Source organism: Poecilia latipinna, unplaced genomic scaffold (genome assembly GCF_001443285.1).
Source record: "Poecilia latipinna isolate Pla-1442-1.1 unplaced genomic scaffold, P_latipinna-1.0 Scaffold1948, whole genome shotgun sequence".
Classification (NCBI taxonomy): Eukaryota; Metazoa; Chordata; class Actinopteri; order Cyprinodontiformes; family Poeciliidae; genus Poecilia; species Poecilia latipinna.
Genome location: NW_015114564.1, coordinates 54,782 through 60,425, shown reverse-complemented (window position 1 = coordinate 60,425; position 5,644 = coordinate 54,782). Strand labels below are relative to the sequence as shown.

The 5,644-nt window shown below is 42.0% G+C and overlaps 1 long non-coding RNA gene across 1 annotated transcript in view; it reads right to left on the bottom strand.

The window, feature by feature from the left end:
- LOC106935322 (uncharacterized) overlaps positions 1 to 2,798 on the bottom strand; it is a 12,102-nt gene extending 9,304 nt beyond the window's left edge. The window contains exons 1-2 of the long non-coding RNA XR_001421878.1: positions 2,380 to 2,798; positions 1,059 to 1,091 (exon numbers count right to left, since the gene is read on the bottom strand). This is a non-coding gene — a long non-coding RNA (uncharacterized LOC106935322). The remainder of the gene's footprint in view (positions 1 to 1,058; positions 1,092 to 2,379) is intronic.
- Positions 2,799 to 5,644: the final 2,846 nt, after the last annotated feature.

Here is a 5,644-nt window from a genome sequence, read left to right as displayed (position 1 = left end):
GGCTGGAGCGGGGTGGGGTGAGGCAGGGTGGGGCGGGTTGGGTTGGGGGATAGTGGGGGGTAGGGCGGTGCTGAGTGTCTGGTCAGAAGGAGTGTTGATCGATTCCAGGCTCTGTATTTTCCAGACTGGCTGAATGGTTAAGGTCAAAGGTTTCCTACTCTTGTTTCCTATGAAAGAGAGGCTGTGTGTGTGAGTGTGTGTCACTGGGAGCTCATGTGGAGCAGTAAATATGAATGTGTGTTTGCTAAATTTCACAGTGAAAGCCGGTTTTGTAAGTTTTTTCTTCATTTTTTTCCCCCCCAGATTAGATTAAACTGAGCAAGAGGCGCGACTGAACTACAGGAAGGAAGGCGACACGAGCCTACCTATTGTTAAAATTCCTTATTTTTTAAATTACAGGGTCTTTTAAAGGGACAGTATTATATGTTTTCCAGGCACATGATGCCTGGCATATACACACCATAAATATATATAAAATATGCTGTATCAGTCAAATATGACTTATAACAAATTTGACTTTGTAATTGAACTCCTTGAAATTGGGTTTCTCCTTCTCTTTTTGAAACTCCGCCTTCAGGAAGTCATCACAACATGGCTCCTCAATTAATCCTTTAACATAATTAAAGAGTTAATAGGGATTCTTACCAGCATTGCTCTGAAAAGTAGCTCCTATGATGAGCTTAGCAGATGTGCTAAAGAAAGCTCACTCAGCAGAAAGCTGTGAGTCTGAAGATTGGAAGCTGCAGCACTGAGGAGGAGCTTTGTCCTTAAAGGCGGGGCTAGGTCCCCCCAAATGTTTTGCAAATCTGAATGTTTGCCATGGAGATTAAAGTATTTCTCAAACATGCATGAAAGAATCAAAGCAGCACTCCAGACATGTTTTTGACAAGGCAATAACATTATAACATGATGTAAAGCTAAAAAAAAAAAAAAAAAATTACATGACACTACCTCTTTAAGAGAAACTTTTAAGAAGTTCTAATTCTACACCAAACCTTTTGGAAAAATAATTTGAGATGCTTTTAAAAAAATGAAAATGGGATGAAGAAATAACAGACCTGAACTGCTGGACCAGGTGGCTGGACATCTTGCTTCAGGAGGAGAGAAAAAAAACAAACAAACATTATTTTCAGCTTCTGATGCTGCAGCTTGAATCAATCCTGACAGCTTTGATCTTCCATAAACCTCAGCGGTGGGTGAAACATGGAGGAACCACATCACAGACCACTGAGAGATAAAGATGCTGACAGACTCAGGTAGCAGCAGCCCAAATAAAGGTCTAACCCCGCCGACTGGGACGCAGAAGCATGCCGCACACCACGCACGCAGCAGCATGTGCAGGCTGCATGTAATGCACTGACGCAAATCTGGTGCATCTACATGTGAGCACGGCTGTGTGAGAGAAAGAAGGAAGGATAAAGAGAAGGGGGAGGGGTGTAGGCAGAATGGAGCAGGGAAGGGTGCGAGACTGAGTGAGTGGCCCCCCATTCCCCCACCTCTTCCTCCTTCCATCACTCTCCCACTCGTTGCCCCTCCCCCCACCAGGGACTTGAACCCGTGACCTCACTGGTGAACGAGTTCAAGGGAGGCACCCACGCTGCTGCTGCTGCTGGGGATGTGTGTGAGTGTGAGTGAGAGTGTGACCTCAGCCGAGTTCAGCTGTGTGTGTGTGTGCGTGTGCATGCGTGTGTGTTCAGAGACGTGTTTATTTTGAGGTTTTGTCAAACACTGATTCTCACAACTGGAGGTTTGAGCGAGAAGAGGAAGAGCTGCTGAAGTCTTCCTGGGAATTTCCACTCACAGTTCTTCTGTTTCTGATCACTGGTTTGAAATGTGACAAGGATTTGATATGTGTGTGTGTGTGTGTGTGTGTGGATGTGTGTAACGCCTCTGGTTTTGGCTAGCTGCTGGGTGTGTGAGTGTGTCTGCATCCTGATACCTGCCCCAGACTGGATCAATACTCTAATCTAATTGTCATTCTCTTGCGTTGTGGCAGTCGGCCATGCAGCTCACACAGCATGCGGGTCGGCACGCCTTTCTACTCACACACACACGCACACGCACGCACACACACACACACACACACACACATGCATTAAAAAAAAAAACAACACACACATTCACAGCAAACCGACATGATGAATGAGAATCCAGCAGTGTGGTTGCCATGTTAGCCTTGTTGTTCTCCGATCCATCCTCCCGTCTCTCTGGGCGTTCCTCCTCAGTGTTGCATCATGCACGCCCTTCAGTGTGGGCAAACACTCGCTGACACCCTGTCACATCACACCGACCTCTCCCTATCAAGGTCCGGTGAAGAGGGAGGATGCTGGAGGACGCTTCGGAGGCACAGCACCAGAACCAGAACCAGAACTGACTCACCTTCTGCATCAGCCTCTGCTGGAGCAGCAGCACCTCTGTCCTCATTCTCCTTTTGACTCTGATGGACTTCCACCCTGTCTTCCTCTGTCCTTTCTGCTCTTCATCCTTCTCCTCCTCTTCGTCCTCCTTTGTCGTTTAACACTCTCTGTCCTTTCCTTTGCTCTGCTCTGTTGTCCTCCCGCTGATTTAAACTGGAGGCTGTCTGCTAAGAGACTGAGCAGCAATAGGAAGTACAAACCAGGACAGACACACACACTCACAGACACACACACGCAGGCTCTGTCAGTTTGAATGAATACTGTGCACACTTGGCTTGTCTCTCCTCCCCCCTCTCTCTCTTCCTCTCTCCCCTTTTCCTTCTCTCTGTCTACCAGACACCCCTCCTCCACTCCTTTCTTGCTCTGGCCTCCTTTACTATCTCCTCCCTCCCTCCCTCCCTCCCTCCCTCTCTCTCTCTCTCTCTCTCTCACCGTTTCTGCTGCTACCCTTCAAACATGTTCACACTCCAAGACTGACAGACGTTATAGAGCTGCACTGCTACCCCAATGACCCCACCCACCACGGACACACACATGCACATGCACGCGCACACACACAGTGTCTCATGGGTGGAGGTTTGTTGTAGACCAGAATGCAGAGATGAGGTGGAGAGGAGCATGATGAAATGAAGGTTTAATAATAAACTCAGGCTGATATTAACAGCAGCAACAATAGCAGAGGATCTGACAACTGACTGACTGAGCCAAGGAGTGTTTACGCTTTTGGATTACAGAATGCTACACATATGAGCAAATGAACAGAGGAGGAGCAGCCACAGGACAGCAGGCGGCCAACGCCCTGAGGGACACCACAGAGTGAACCAGAAACCCCCGAAATAAATCAGTCAATCAAAAACAATCAGAAATACAAAGATGGAAACAGACAGAAACTCTAAATGCTACAGTTTGTGAAAGCTGCTGTAATTTTTTTATAAAATAACTTTCTCTGTTTCCCTATATATATATATATATATATATATATATATATATATATATATATATAAATGTGCTATGTTGAGACAGTGTAATATTAGACACATAATCTGTGAAACAATCAGAGCCTCTATTGCTGCGAAGCAATACAAAAACAACCAATCAGAGCAAGGAGGAGGGGTTTAGTGCTATCAATCACTGCTCAATGTGCTGATGGTGGAGAAACAACTGGACAACGCTTTATGTGCTGCTCATGCTAACTAGCCTGAGCATTCACAACAGGCTCTACTGATGTGGAGAAACTGGATTTAAAAGGTTTACTTTTCTTTTTCTAACATATTTAGGAATTAAAACCTCCTTGGATTATTCCAGTAGAAGCAGCAGTCTGCTATGAACACATTTGTGTTCAGTGTAGCCACTAAACATCAGTCTGCAGTAATTCTACCTTTTCATCAAGCTGATCATCCTGCTTGATCTGACAGCACACTTCAACTCTTCTGCATTGACTCTGATGTCTGTCGTCTTCCTCTTCTGAACAGTCCATTCTTTCTCTGCGGGGTTTAGGTCAGGCCAGTTTGTTGGTGTTACCATGGTGATTACAACAGGTACTGGTACTTTTGGCAGTGTGGGCAGGTATCAAGTCCTACTAGAAAGTGAAATCAGCATTTCCAAAAAGCTTTGTCAGCAAAATGAAGCACGAAGGCATCGAAAATGTCACATTAAAAGGTTATAACCAATAGCAACAGATGACAGCATCCCTAATCATCAGTCGTCAACTGGACCGTGTTTATGATTGATTTACATAACGTTTGCCTTAAGACAACTTTTTTAGAACTATATATGAACTATATATTTGAAGTTTGACAAATAAAGTTGGTCAAACTTACTATATTTACATGATGACTTAATAAACATAAGAAATGTACTTGGTTACCCAGTTATTTGTGATCAGGGAACTCGGTGTATTGCAGTTGGATCACCTGTTTTCATTTTACAGGGTAACTTGATCAAAGTGCTTCTTCATCAGTTGATGTATCTTTTTAAATGTAAGAGAAACCAAATTTTGGATATTAATTACGGTAGCTTTAAGCTGTGACAATCAACATTGACAGAAATGAACAGATTCAAAAAAATTTTTATGTATGCAACAAATGGAATGAAATTTACTCTTTGAATCGAAATACCTCATTACATCAACTTTCAAATTATATTCTAAATTATTTCAAAGCTATTCTAATTTAAGGAGATGAATTAGAAGCTGGTTTCCCAAAAACATGCCGAAGAAATGAGAAACAATGTAAGAAAGTTTTGAAAGCGTATGGAAGACCTGACAGAAATTAGATGATGGTCGATCCATTAGGAGCGGTCCACCTTGTGGCACCTGCAGACCCAGACTGATGACTGAGTTCATCATTGTTTGGTAAGTGTCAGATTTGAGGATTATTTCACTAATCAGCTCCACTTCTCCTGGTTAATTCAAAGAGTTAAATCTACTTCTGAGCTCCACTGAAGTTGATTCAGAGTGGAAGCAGCAGTCTACTTCTAGAATGTTTCTTAAACATTCAAAACATGAATGTTTAAGAAAACAAAAGGGAGGATTTGACTTTATTGGGAGAATTTCTACACATGCATTATTGGTTTCTGCTCTGCATCCCCAGATGCAGAGCAGAAACCAAACATGGAGAAGCAGCATTCAGTTTCTATGCACCACAAATCTAACAAACTTCCAGAAAACTGCAAAACAGTTGAAACCCTGAGTTTCTGTTTAGAGTTGCTTTTGAACCATAATAAATGAAATATTGACTAAAATATTTCAGTCATGTTGTGCTTCATGATTTTGAAGATGGTATTTAACAAAATGTAATGTTTATTGTTTGTTTCACAATAAGTAAAGAACTTTGAACTGCCTTGTTGCTGAAATGTGCTACACAAATAAACTTAAACATTTTCTCATCTCAATTCTTTTTTTTATTTCCAGCAGTTTAAATAAGAATTAAAAACAAACTCAACATTTTCTAATAAACATTTCTGACATGTAAAAAAAATATACTGTGTATATATACTGCTCAAAAAAATAAAGGGAACATTTCACTTTAATTTTGTGTGTGGCTCTAAATCCAGGCCTCCATTTTTGTTAATATATTTGATTTCCATTGATGATTTTTGTGTGATTTTGTTGTCAGCACATTCAACTTTGTACAGAACAAAGTATTCAATGAGAATATTTCATTCATTCAGATCTAGGATGTGTTATTTGAGTGTTCCCTTTATTTTTTGAGCAGTATTTAGATTTG